Here is a 15512-nt window from a genome sequence, read left to right on the forward strand (position 1 = left end):
AGCATATGGGACACGATTCATGATGTCTCACATAAAGACTAAACCAGTCTTTTGCTATAATATTTCCATTTCAAATTGCCAAGTTCTCAAAATTCAGATTATGAAAAGGGATGCCGTAATCATAATCGAATTTTAGAACGCAAATAATGGACCCATATATAGAATTTCCTTATGTTGAGCCATTCCAACATGAAATTCATATATATATATATATATATATATATATATCCTTGATTAAATACGATTAAAATCTCAATCTAAGCTTTTAGAATTGAAATGAAGTATAATTTCCTCTCCCTTAATTATAGCAAAACAACTTTTTCAACCCCTGCAACCTCACGAATTGAAACTTTTGTTTTCTATAATTAACATTGCTAACTTGCAACCTTTGTCATAATTATCATGCTCCCACTAACATGATGATTATTAGCATAACACTTATGCTCCCACTAGCTTTGACATGTACTCAGAAATCAGCTGACTTTCTTACCAAAGTTCAGATTTCTGATACTAGATTGTTTTGATAAAACTTTATCAAAATCATACACCTCTCTTAGATAGCTCACATGTGTGTCTAAACAATTTTAGAACTATGAAAAGGGATGCCGTAATCATAGTCTCAATTGTTTAGACCTTTGCCACTTCTCACAAGTCCATGTTAGTGTGCCGGTAAACCACACACGCTCCACTAACGACTTTGAGAATGCAAATATCACAATTGCTATCTAGCTAAAATCTACTTAGTGAAAGTGTTTCCTCACCATCATTTTCATGAATCGGAGAGAAACCTTATGACACTTAGATTTAATAGTGTATGTGTTCTTATCCATGTGAATTTGTCAAAACCATAATCACAAGACAAGGTTAGTGACAAATCCAAACTCATATTGATTAAACTTGTGCAATCTTAAATTCTTGCCATTTGGCAGCTCAGGTGCCTGCCATTGCTTCCAAGTAGTTGTGCAACCAATTAAGAACTCTCAGAACTCCTATGCAAAGCCAACTTGAATAGGCACAAAAATTTCAACACGATAGGTTATAAACCTCAAGTCGTGTGCTAGTGAAGGACTTTAGGTTTTATTCTTGATTAAGTCTTGAAACTTTCAAGAGCTTTAAGACTCCCACTGTCCTCTTGACATATAAGACTCCCTTGTCAAATATTCAAGAGATAGTGCGGATTCTTTATCAAGACTAACACTTTACACAATTGGCCTAAGTTGGTCTCTGTTTTATCCAAAACATCACAACTTACCAATTTCAAATGTACAAGAGTAGATAACCTTTTACTCTTACATTTGACTAGTGTTAACAAACCCTCTTTAAGATATGTCACTCAAGTTACAATCTTGGAGTATGACTCTAAGAATTGTTTTGGAACGAAGTATGACTCATCTTTTTGATTTAACCATTTCAACAATTCATGACTCCTCTTCTTAGTCATAAGAATGCACTAAGATGAATTTAGAGGACCAATTGTGATATGGTATCTTAATCATTAAGATGATCATAAACATGATACTAAAGTACTCTCCCATCTTTTCAGATTTGAGAAACTTTTATCTTTCTGCCATACTTTGATTCTTCTTATTCGTTCTGTCTCACATTGAAACTTCTCCAATGCTACAGACTTATACTTAAACTTATAAGTATAACCATATTTACTGAACTTAAGTAAATCATGACGAATAGTCTTCTTGATCTTTTGTGGTGGACTTGACCAGTGCACAAGAATGTGTACTCGATCCCTTAGTCCTTTCCTTATTCACATAAGGAATTAGTCTTAATTTTCCAAGCTGAAAGTTCTCATTCATCATACTATACAACTCGCATGATTCCAAGTTTCGGTCCAATTGAACCTTGGGTGATGAGAATCTTTCCTTATTTGGTAATATTAGACACTACCACAACCGAAAGAATCAAATCCATTTTTCCAATATTGCTATCAATGGAATCTTATAAGCAACAACTTTTCACAAATGCCATTGTAAGGATACTTAAAATAAATAAAATCAAAACCTTTTCTTTTATTTTAAAACTTTGCGGAAAAACTTATCCTTACAATCCATATGAAAACCTTGTTGTTATCTATTCCTAAGCAATATAAATATCATAACTCTTAAGTAATAGCCCAAAATTCTGATCACCGAACCATGCGATTGAAATCCATCTTCGCGATCAGAATCAGCATGTACTTAATAGAGTTAGACAATGGACTTTACCTGAAGTAGAGCCAAACTTATTGACTTTAACATCCTTAGGTAAATTTAGCAGCTTCGTAACCAATGCCCCTTCCTTTGGCAATAGTTACCTATGGACCCTTGATAACGGGACTATCTCAGACTTTGCCTCTCTCTTTACCATTGGGTCAACCGAGTTGACTATGGCCGATCCCTTTCCATTGGGAAGAGAGAGCTTTACTGGATATCCAATGTCATCATTGTCAATGTCCATAGCGTTTTAGGAAGTTGATCTTAGCAAATAGATAAGATCATTAAGGGTCTTGTCTTAGTCTGTTTCATAGGATTCCCAAAAGAACTCACTATGTGACTTAGAAAGTAATTGAGCCACCAACTTTCTCAAGACTTTGACACCCAACTCTCCCGGCTTGTCAATATGTGACTACATCTCCAAGATGTGATCACACCTAGACCTTGCCTTGCCAATAGGGCTTGAGTGACCTTAAACTTTTTAGGAACTTGTGGGTTAGGGAGAATAATTGGAGGAGGTGAAAGAAGTATGATATCCATGGGACATCATCTTCATTTAGGAAAGCTTGTTTCAAGAGATTTGGGAAGATCATAAATGTCTAGACCAGACATCTTTTTGGGAGATATTCAAGATAGTTGATTTAAAGTCCTTAATATGACACCCAATATGAAATATTAAGGCTAGGACGCAACAAACTATTTTATAACTTAGAAGAGGGATGCAGTAATCCAAGCTATAAAATATTTGAAGGTAGGTGAATGACGATTCACCAATTTCCACCATGAAAAACGAAATAATTTATTAGGTTTTAATTGGATTTGAAAGTCCTAGATCTTTGAGATTCATTGAACTGTTCAAAGGCATGTTTCAATATCGAGTGTGCCCTTCAGGTTTTGTGACTGGGATGCCGAGGATCACAAAACAAGGTGTGAATAACCATGCAAATATACTTGGTACCCTTAATATTTACCCCTTAATCAGTGTGCCGGTTAACCACACACGCTCCACCGATACTATGATAAATATTAAGTTACCCTTTGCCTACCTTGTTAAGTCCAGGTTAGTGTGCCGGTTAACCACACACGCTCCACTAACGACTTAAGCAAAGTGCAAAGTGTAATTTCATGGGTTAGCACCAAATTCACATTTTCCTAAGTAACTAAGATTGGGAATTTATAAGTGTTTAGTTACTTAGTATTTATCATTAATACTTTTAATGAAGGGAGAATTATAGTCCTTGTCCTACCCGTTCGGCTAACGACCCTCCACCAGTCAAGGAAGCGGTGGGTGAGAGTGGACACCCATTAAACAGTTATTTTATAGGCAGTAACCTTATACCCCCCTTATAGACCGGCTTCGTGAATGAGGCCTACTAACGGTAAGACTGACTTTACTCTTATACATATATATAAATATTATTAACTTATAATATTATAAAGTATAAGGGTTGAATTTTAACTTTTAAAATTCTAAGGGCTAACTTGGAATTAAAGTATTCATAAGTGAAAACTTTTCAAATTCCAAAATTTGAGGGAAAGTTTTGAAACTATTCAAAACTAATTAATTCCATAACTTATGAGTTTAAAGTAGTTTTAATTAAAAAAAAAAACTCTTCAAGTTCTATAACTTGAGGACAAGTTATGGAAGACTTTAAACTAATTAATAAAAAAAATAACTTTTTTTTATTGTAACTTATGGAACTAATTAAGGTTACACTTTTTTTTTTAATTTAATGAAGAGACTCTTGAACCTCCATAACTTGAGGACAAGTTATGGAGTCATAAAACCACTTAATTAGAACTAGACTCTTCATTTTGTAACCTTTGCCAACTTTTATGAGTTTTATGATTCTTAAATGTGATTTTTCATATAACTTGAGGACAAGTTACAAAAACACACTTTGGAATCAACTCTTAGATTAAAATAGATTGAAAACAACTATTTCACACAACTTTTCTATTAATCTAAGAACCTCATAAGAACAAGATAATTCAAATCATCAATCTTCAAGAAATTAGCATGAACATACAAACTAATACAAATCTTGAAATTATGACAATTATCTTAGAAATTGGATTAGCATGAACATTACCACATCAAAAAACAAGTTTATAAGTCTAAAAACATCTTAGGGTAATGTTCCTAGTCCAATTCCAGCCAAAACAATCGAATATATGCATCCAACTCGATTGTTCAGCTACTTTTGCAAGTATAACAAGAAAACAAACCTGGCTCTGATACCACTGTTGGTTTTTTAGCATTCTAACACTCCTAAGTGTACATGCAACCCTAAATACCTTGGATCTATGTTTTCTCTATTATACATACAATTATGAACATCCAAGGTATTATCCTAATCTAGCATACAAAATAATAAATATAACAAGATAGAATACATACCTCTTTGATGTAGAATGTCTTCATGAAGCTTGAGTGCCTAGTGCCCCAAGTGTGACACCTCAAATGGTTCACACAACACCAAATACACTTGGAATAACTTGAGAGAAACTTGAACACTCCTTGAAATCGTCTAGCCCTCACACTCACACATTAGTTCACGATTTCTTGAGCCATGGGATTCTTTTATATGGTGGCTATTAGGGTTACACCATGTAACTCATAACTTTACCCATTCCTTATGCTCCATGGATTTTAACCTCCATGGAGTATCCATGGGTCACCCCATGGACTTAGTCCAACATAAGGAATCTTGGATCACAAGCCCACATATATAAGAATGAATGATTTACACAATCAACCCATATATTTAATTAGTCTCCTTTTGATCACTTAATTAATTCCAAATTAATTCTTGATCAATACTAATTAAATAGCCTTATTAATATATTAGAACTTATAATATATTAACCAACCTTAAGTGTTATTTCTCTCATTATAGTCTATCCAAATGCATGATGCCATGCAACCCAAATGGACCATGCCGGGTCGGGTCAAGTCTTACCAATTATAGTTATGGACTTAGACATTAATCCAACACTATCAAGACCGTTATGATTGACCTCTTTGATGATCGATGTGCTGCTCTTTCTGAGGCTGTTGTTGCTACATCTACCGTGACTATTTTTTCTGCGAGGATATGATGGGTGAGATCCTTCCAGTACCGGGACTTCGACAATACGAAGCCCCCAGAGTTTGATGGGGTTAGGGACCCGATTGTGGCGATGAGGTGGTTGTCTAATGTGGAGGATTGTTTCTTTACATGTTCTTGCCTTGCTGAAGAAAATGTCAAGTGCGCCCTAAACCTCCTTCGATCAAGGGCGAAGGATTGGTAGAGATTGGTGACTGGCTCTTACACTCCTGAGCAGAGAGCTGCTGTTACTTGGGAGCAATTCTCAGAGATGTTCTATGTGAGATACGTTCCCTTGGTGGAGAGAGAGAGAGAGAGAGGTTGGCTCAGGAGTATCTGTACTTGAGACAGGACACTAAGACGGTGAAAAAGATCACCAAGATGTTTACTGAGAGGGCTCTTTTCTGCCCTGGGTTTGCTGCTTCTGAGCAGGCTCAGATGACTCGGTATTTGAGCATGCTCAAGCCGAATATTCGGCAGTTCGTGTCTACCCAGCATTATGGTACCCTTGTTGATATTCAAGAGGATGCAAGGAGGCGGGATATTAGATAGAGCTCCAGTCGAGGGAGCTGAGGCAGGCCCCTATTCAGTTACAGCCTGTAGCGAAGCGGTTTAAGCCCGCTGATTCGAGATCTGGGGGACAAAGGGCCCACACTTGTGGCAAGTGCAGAAAGGTTCATGATGGTGCTTGCTGATATTCATATGGATGCCACAAATGGAAAGGATGGGCATTATGCCAAAGATTGTAGTCAACAGATCCCAATACCGAGAACCAGGATTTGTTATCATTGTGAGTAGTTTAGCCATGTGAATGCCAACTGTCACATGCTCAGTGCGAGGTCGGCGCAGGCTCCAGCACCAGATACATTAAGGTGATGGGTTTCGAGCAATACATCAATCATATGGTGTACATGCAAACCCTAATAGCTTTGGATCTAGTTTGTCTAATGAACATGCAATTGATAATCCAAAGCCATAAACCCTAGATCTAATAAACTATAACTGAAATTAGGGTTTAGATCTTACCTTTGATTGTTAGATAGCAATAGCAATCAATCTTGGGCTTCAGAAAGCTTAGTGCCTCAAGTGTTGCACCTCTAATGGAGTCACAAACACCACTAAGCAACTTGGATGAAGAGGGAGGAGAGAGGAGGCACCAAAAACGGCTGGAAACCCTAAAGGATTAGTTCACCACGTTTTTGGGGCATAGGGGTCCTTTATATACATGTAGGCTATTAGGGTTTTCAACTAGGAAACCCTAATATGACTGCTTAGGCCTTAAGCAGTCCAATGGACCATTCTAGAAGGCCCTTGGACGATTTCTTTATGGACCTCCATATAGAATTCGTCCATTGCCATATAATGGATCCTAAGCCCAACTTTGTAACTATCTTATAATTACAATATCAGTCCCCTTAATTTAATTAATCTCTTTTAGCCACAAAATTAATTCTTAATTAATTCTTGACTAATATTAATTAAACAATATGATTTCTCCTTTAATATATTATTCTTATAATATATTAATAAATCATAATTAAACCTTTCTCTCCTTAATTCATCCTACATATTGCTATGGTGAAGGCAACCCAAAAGGACCATGCTCATAATCGGGTCAAGTACATACCAAAATAGTTATGGACTTAGACACTAATCCAACAGTCTCCCACTTGGATAAGTCTAATAACTATTCTGCGTATGACTTCAGAACCTGATCATCAATCGTAGCTTTCAAAAGCCGCTGTCAACTCTGATCTTATCAGATATGCATGTCCTTTAGATAAGGGATCATATATTCCTCCATTCTCAAGATATCGTATAGACGCGAGACATGGATTTAAATCATTCTCTCTGTCTATGTATTGTTTCCCGACATCTGATTTATGACGACTGACAACAGACTACAATTGAACACATCAACTCAGTCCCGACTTGGCCAAGCGCTTAGGGTGTCATCACTAAATCATCGAGGGGCGCACAGATATCGCTTTTATCCCACTTTGGGTAAAAGGAATGGATAAACTTCGACTCAAATGCTTGCTTGCACCTACTAATCAAATCACACATAACAATAAGTTTTATAACACCAAGTTACTGGTGCGTTTACTTATCATTAATGTGCAACCGACTAGCAAATAACAACTCATACGTCTCGGTTTCAAGAATATACAATGTTATCGTCTCACTAATCACCCGTGATAAATCCATGAAGTGATTCAAGTGAGCGTGGGTTTAATCCAATACTTTAATCTTATTAAAGCACTCATGAACTCTGCAGCAAACTTGTGCTATGTCTAAACACTTTAGACAATCTACAGACAAATTCATGACAGTCTTCCTTCATACCTACTTCCAACGTATGACTGACTGTAGAGGTTCGAATAACCCAGTTATTCTGGAAGTCAAAACATGCAGAGTGAAACGCAATAATAATATTAATCCTATATGGCCCCAAAACTTTTGAGCGTAAATAAAACACTTCTGTTTAAACACCATATTGATTACTCATTATTTATTGCTTACTGTTTCAGAAAATCAACTTCTTACTCGAATTATAACCACAATTGTCCCATGCTCCAAGCATGCACACTTTGGTTTCCTATGGTCCATACTTTGTAAAAATAGATCAATTGAAAAACTTTTCCAATGAAACTCATTTTACAATCCCTAATCCTTATCATTAGTGTAAGAATACAAGGTTCTTGCCACTATTAGAATATGTTAGATTCTAACATTTTATGCAACGATCCTTTCGTAAAGTAATAGCACAAAAGTCACTAGGACTTGGCTAATGAAATTACTAAGTTCTCTTTCAGAAATTGCTACAAAACAATTTTATAGATGTGATGTCTCTCACTCAAAGTACATTCCTTTGAACATCCTTTTGCATAAAAGTTTCTAATCTACATAGATTCTTAATATCCAACTCCCATTAATGGAAACATTTCCATATTTGCCATATGACAACTCATTCTTAATAGAATCTTATCTATTCATAATAATGTCAATATAGTCCAGCCAGTACTATACTTCCAACTACTCACAAGAGACAAATCCTCAGTGAACCTCAGATCGTCCTTTGATAGTTGTTTAATTATTTTAGTCAAAACCGATTCTAGTCCTTTTTCCCTCTTAATGCCCTAGGCATTTGGAAAATTTCAGAATGGTCAAATATTATAGCATATGCAATCGATCCTATACCCGAAGCGTATTGGACACGATGCATAATGTCTCACATAAAGACGTGATACTTTATCAGCCTTCTGCCATAATATTTTATGTGCCATGTTCCCACAATTCGAACTATGAAGAGGGATGCCGTAATCATAATCGAATTTTGAGAATGCACTATGTATCCTTGACTAAATTTATTAACATTTCTCGATCTAAGCTTTAGAATTTTGAAACGAAGTATAATATTCTCTCTCTTAATTATAGCAAAACAACTTTTCAACCTTTGCAACTTTGCAAAGTGAATCTTTGTTTTCTATAATTAATATTGCTAACTTGCAATACTTACCATAATAATCATGCTCCCACTAACGTGATGATTATTTTCTTACCAGCATAACACTTATGCTCCCACTAGCTTTAACATGTATTCAGAAAACAATTGAACTTCCAGAAAACAATGCTTATTGAATTTCTTAAGTTCATATTTCTAATACCTAATGCTTTGATAAGCCTTTATCTAAGCTTTGTAAGCTCATACACCTTTGCCTTAGATAGCTCACATGTGTGTCTAAAGAAATTCGGAACTTATGTTACTAAGTCCCAAATGTTCAGACTAATTGCCAAATCTCACAATTCGAACTATAAAGAGGGATGCCGTAATCATAATCGAATTTGAGAATACAATTTTCACAATTGCAATCTTCTTAAAATCTCTCTTAGTGAAAGCATTTCCTTACAATCATTTTCATGAAGGAGGGAAACCTCATGACACTTAGATTTTAAAGTGTATGTGTTCCTATCCATGTGAATTTGCCAAAACCAAAGTTTGTGACAAATCCAAACTCATATGGACCGAACGTGCTCAATCTCGATTTCTTGCCTCATGGTAACATGAATGCCCACCATGTCTTCCAAGCAAATCACCATTTCATATCAATGTACTTTCCATTGATCAAGGTGCTTTGTCTTTATGCATTCAAATGAGAACTCATAGAACTCACATGCATAATTAACTCAATTGGAATGGCACAGAAAAAGAGTATGTCATCCACGATAGGCTTTAAACCTCAAGTCGTGTGCTAGTGATGATCAACTAGGTTTAACTCTTGATTTGTTCTTGAAACCTTTCAAGACCATTAAGACTCCCACTGACTCCTTGACATATAAGATTCTCTTGTCAAGAAACATTCCTTGACAAAACAAATATTCAAGAGTTAGTGTAGTTTTATCAAGACTATCACTTCACATTTGTTGAGTGTTATAAACCTACTAAAGACTTGTCACTCAAGTCACAATCTTGGAGTATGACTCTTAAGACTTGATATTGGAACGAAGTATGATTGACTTCTTGATTTAACCATTTCAACAATTCTCGATTCCTCTTCTTAGACATACAATTGTACTAAGACTTACTTAGAGGATCAATTGAGACATAGTTCTTAATCATTAAGACCTATCATAAAACACAATAAAAGGTACTCTCCCTTCTTCTTAGAATAGAGAAACTTTTATCTTTCTGCCTACTTGATTCTTCTTATTCGTTCTGCTACTGAGTGAAACTCTTTCAATCAACTCAGAATTATACTTAATCTTATAAGTATAACCATATTTACTAAACTTTAGTAAATCATGACGAATATCTTTATCACTCTTGTGGTGGACTTGATCAACACACAACCTAGCGTACTCGATCTCCTAGTCCTTCTCTTGGCACTTTGTCAAAGAATTAGTCTAATTTCCAAATATGAAGTTTCTCATTCATCACGCAACCAAGTTGTATGATTCCAAGTTTCTGTCCAATTGAAACTTGGACGATGAGAATCTTCCCTTATTTGGCAAATTCTCGACATTTCCACAAATAACATAATTAAGAATCAAATCCATTATTGCTAATAGTAGAAACAATTAAACATCAATTTTTCATACACACCATTGCAAGGATAAATAAATGAGACAAAATCAAAATTTATTTTATTGCGGAAAAATTTGTCCTTACAATGCAATTCAACTGAAAAACTATGCTATTACATATTTCTTATCAATCTATCCTAACTCTAGAGTAGCAGCTCAAAAATCTGATCTTCAAATCCATGCGATCGAAATCCATTTCTTCATGATCAAATTCAGCACGCTTCTTCCTTAAGTTTCCTTTCTTTTCTCCGATCCTGCAAAACATCAAAATGTAATCTTATCACATCATGTATTAAGAATCAAAAATAGGAACTTATAGAGTTAGTTAATGGATTTTACCTGAAGTAGAGCCATACGTCTTGACTCTCCCATCTCTTAGATCTCTCAGGTAAACTGGGCAGCTTCGTCTCCAATGCCCCTTCTCTTGGCAGTAGAAGCAAATGGACTCCTTTGGCACAGCACATGGGACAATCTCATGCTTAGTCCTTTCTGGACTTCCAATGTTGCCAGTGTCCATTGAAGTTTGGGAGTTTGATATACCAGACAAATTTGCTTGACCAGCACGCCAAATCATTGCTGATTCAGCAGCTATAAGCAAATAGGTGAGATCAATGAGGGTCACGTCGTGTTTCATCATATAGTACTCTCTAACGAACTCACTATATGATTCAGGAAGCGACTGAAGAACCCAGTCAACAGCCAACTCACCTGAAATCTCGACACCCAACATCCTTAACCTGTCAATGTGTGACTTTATCTCCAAGACGTGTGCACACATAGGTTTCCCATCTTCGTGTTTACTCGCCAATAGGGCTTGAGTGAGCTTGAACTTTTCAAGCCTTTGAACTTGTGGGTTAGGGAGAATAATTGGAGGAGGTAGAGGAAGTGAAGCATGACTCTCATTTCCTTGATCGTATCGTGGAACGTCATCTTCATTTGGAAAGCTTGTTCCAAGGGACTTGGGAAGACCATTGTAAGATTTAGACATCTACAAAACGGGAGAAAATTCAAGTTAGTTGATAAGAGTCCTTGATGTGACACCCAAATGAAACATCAAGGCTAGGACCCAACACAATATTCTACAACCTATAAGAGGGATGCCGTAATCTAGTTGCAGAATATTTGAAGGTAGGTAAATGACGATTTACCAATTTCCACCATGAAAAACGAAAAAGAAGGTTTAAGTTTTAAATGAATTGAAACTCCTAGATCTTTTGAGATTCATTGAACTTTTCAATGGCATGTTTAATCTCGATTATGCCCTTCAAATTTGCGACTGGGATGCCGAGGATCACAAATAAGGTGTGAATAACCATACGAATCTACGTGATGCACTCAATGATACTTTCACCTAATCAATGTGTCGGTTAACCACACACACTCCATTGATCTATGATAAACATCGAGCCACCTTTCGCCACCAATGTCAATCCCAAATTAGTGTGCCGGTTAACCACACACGCTCCACTAACGTTTGACAAGGGTACAAAGTGTAATTCCATGGATTAACATACAATTCCACATTTTTCCTAAAGTAACTATGATTTGGGAATTTGTAAAAGCATGTAGTTACTTTGTATTTCATTATACTTATAATGGAAGGTTTCGTCCTATCCTACCCGTTCGGCTAACGACCCTCCACTAGTCAAGAGTGCGGTGGGTAAGAGTGGATACCCATTCAATCGCCATTTTATAGGCAATTTCCTTAAACACCCCTTATAGACCAGCTTCGTGAATGAGGCCTACTAACGGTAAGACTGACTCTTTACTCATAAATATAATATTAGACTTTTAATGTTACATATATATATAGTATAGGGTATATTTTACACTTTTAAAATACTAGGTGGTTCAATTTAATAAATTATACTTTTAATTTAATCAAATGTAAACCAAAACTTTATGGAATTATTAAATCTCTTTTAATTATACACTTTAATTAATTAATAAAACCATAAGGGTGTAATTTGAACTTTCTCAAAATACGAGGGTTTTTAGAATTTAACATTTTAAAAATTAAACTTTTAATCAACTTTTAAATTCCAAAACTTGAGGGCAAGTTTTGAAACCTTTCAAAACATTAGGGTTTAGAATTTAAATATTTCAAAATTAAACTTTTAATCAAAAAATTTAAATTCCAAAACTTGAGGGCAAGTTTTGAAACTTTTCAAAACATTAGGGTTTAAATATTTAAATTTCAAAAACAAAACTTTTAAGTTCAAATTTAAACTATAAAACCTAAAGGGGAAAATTGAAACTTTTTCACAAGATAATCAAATCTAAATTACAAATAATCAATCTTTATCTAATAAAACAAAAGATTATCTAAATTTTGACAAATATCTTCTATTTTGGCAAGGATAATCACCCAATATCAATAAAAATCGGATCTTATGAATTAAAAACGTTTATGGTAAGTATCCCAAGCCAAAACAGCAAGAAAACCGCCAAAAAACGCTGCCAGACTCATGGACTCGCCGAGTCGGCCTGACTCGCCGAGTCGGAAGGCAGAAGGCAAAAAACTTCGTTTTTCATGCAATTTTCGATCAATCAAGCATCAAATTCATTAACAAACAGCCCTAGGCTCTGATACCACTGATGGGTTTCGAGCAATACATCAATCCTATGGTGTACATGCAAACCCTAATAGCTTTGGATCTAGTTTGTCTAATGAACATGCAATTGATAATCCAAAGCCATAAACCCTAGATCTAATAAACTATAACTGAAATTAGGGTTTAGATCTTACCTTTGATTGTTATATAGCAATAGCAACCAATCCTTGGCTTCAGAAAGCTTAGTGCCTTAAGTGTTGCACCTCTAATGGAGTCACAAACACCATTAAGCAACTTGGATGAAGAGGGAGGAGAGAGGAGGCACCAAAAACGGCTGGAAACCCTAAAGGATTAGTTCACCACGTTTTTGGGGCATAGGGGTCCTTTATATACATGTAGGCTATTAGGGTTTTCAACTAGGAAACCCTAATCTGACTGCTTAGGCCTTAAGCAGTCCAATGGACCATTCTAGAAGGCCCTTGGACGATTTCTTTATGGACCTCCATATAGAATTCGTCCATTGCCATCTAATGGATCCTAAGCCCAACTTTGTAACTATCTTATAATTACAATATCAGTCCCCTTAATTTAATTAATCTCTTTTAGCCACAAAATTAATTCTTAATTAATTCTTGACTAATAATTAATATGATTTCTCCTTTAATATATTATTCTTATAATATATTAATAAATCATAATTAAACCTTTCTCTCCTTAATTCATCCTACATATTGCTATGGTGAAGGCAAACCAAAAGGACCATGCTCATAATCGGGTCAAGTACATACCAAAATAGTTATGGACTTAGACACTAATCCAACATAAGGATCACAGATGGACACCAGGGTAGGGTGGAGCCCCCGAGGGCTCGAGGTCGTTCTTTCCAGCTTACGGTAGAAGAGGCCAGGGTAGCGCCAAATGTCGTTACTAGTATGTTTCTATTTATTATTCTATCAAGATATTTTATTATATGCTTATGATTGTATTCATGTTAGGTACCTTCTTAGTGAACTCCTTGCCTGCTCCTGTGTTATTTGACTCGGGTGTGAGTCGGTATTTTGTATCTCAGTCTTTCAGTACGTGTTTCGATATGAATCTTGGAGAGTTAGAGTGTCTGTTGCGCATTTCTATCGCCAACAAACACGGGGTTTTGGAATCGAGTGTTTATCAGGGTTGTGTCTTGGAGATTTTTAGGGTACCTTATCCAATTGATTTGATTCACATTTCCATGGGGGATGTGTGCATGATAGTAGGGATAGATTGGTATAGCAGGTTTGATGCTATGATTGACTGCGAGGGTCAGCGGGTGATAGGTTGAACCCTAAGTGGGGGAGAACTAGTTATTTATGGAGAGGGTACCAGGATTAGGTCGGCCTTTTGTTCTGTTGCCAATTCTCGGCAGTATATTTAGCATGATTGTATGGGTTATCTTGCGTATGTGATTGATACTCGATCTGGGAAGTAGGTTTCGATTTCAGATATACCTGTTCTTAGAGAGTTTACAGATGTGTTCCTGGAAGAGTTACCCAGCGTGCCTCCTGAGAGGCAATTTGAGGTCAGGATTGATTTGGTTCCAGGTATGGCTCCGATTGCTAAGGCGCCGTATCGATTGGCTACGCCTGAGATGTAGGAGTTGTCCTCTCAGCTTCAGAAGCTGTTGGGAAAGAAGTTCATTAGACCGAGCAGTTCGCCGTGGGGAGCACCGATCTTGTTTGTCAAGAAGAATGATGGTTCACACCGGATGTGAATTGATCCAGGAGTTGAACAAGTTGATGGTGAAAAACCATTACCCACTTCCGCATATTGATGACCTTTTCGATTAGTTGTAGGGTGCATCTTGTTTCTCCACGAACGATTTGAGGTCGGGGTATCATCAGATGAGGGTTAAAGAGGAGGATGTGGATAATACCCCGTTATAGTCATTGCGAGTTCGTGGTGATGCCATTTGGGCTCACCAATGCGCCTACAATATTTATGGATTTGATGAATTGGGTATGCAGGCCGATGCTCGATCGATCAGTCATTGTCTTCATTGATGATATATGGGTATATTCCAAGACCAGGGAGCAACATGAGGAGCACATTCGAGAGATTTTGTGAGTTTTAAGGCGAGAATGGTTGTACGCCAAGTTCTCGAACTATGAGTTTTAGTTATGAGAGGTCTAGTTCTTGGGGAATCTCGTCAACCAGAACGGGATTTTGGTCGATCCGGCTAAGATTAGGCACTTAATAGCCATGCAAGACCATAAAAGTTAGAAACATTATGGTTAAGGATGTTAGTTTAGGACTAGATCTAGAAATTGGGCAAAATAGCTTAAGGATTAAGCTCTTAATAAAAAAGGGAAGAAATCTATTACGTACATTGGGCATAACATAGGTACGTCGTGCATACGAAGTCAGCCATCGCGCTTTTGGTCAACAACCTAGTACGCCGTGCGTAGCAGCTAAGTACGTCGGACGTACTCAGCTGTGTTGACCAGATTTTGATTTTTTAACTTTTTGACTTTTACTAGGATTTGACCAAGTTTGACCTAAGGGTATTTTGGGTATTTTGGGTTGTATTTGAGATTGGTCAC

The sequence above is a fragment of the Lactuca virosa genome, chromosome 5, assembly GCF_052849685.1.
Source record: "Lactuca virosa cultivar CGN04683 chromosome 5, Lactuca_virosa_CGN04683_v6, whole genome shotgun sequence".
Classification (NCBI taxonomy): domain Eukaryota; kingdom Viridiplantae; phylum Streptophyta; class Magnoliopsida; order Asterales; family Asteraceae; genus Lactuca; species Lactuca virosa.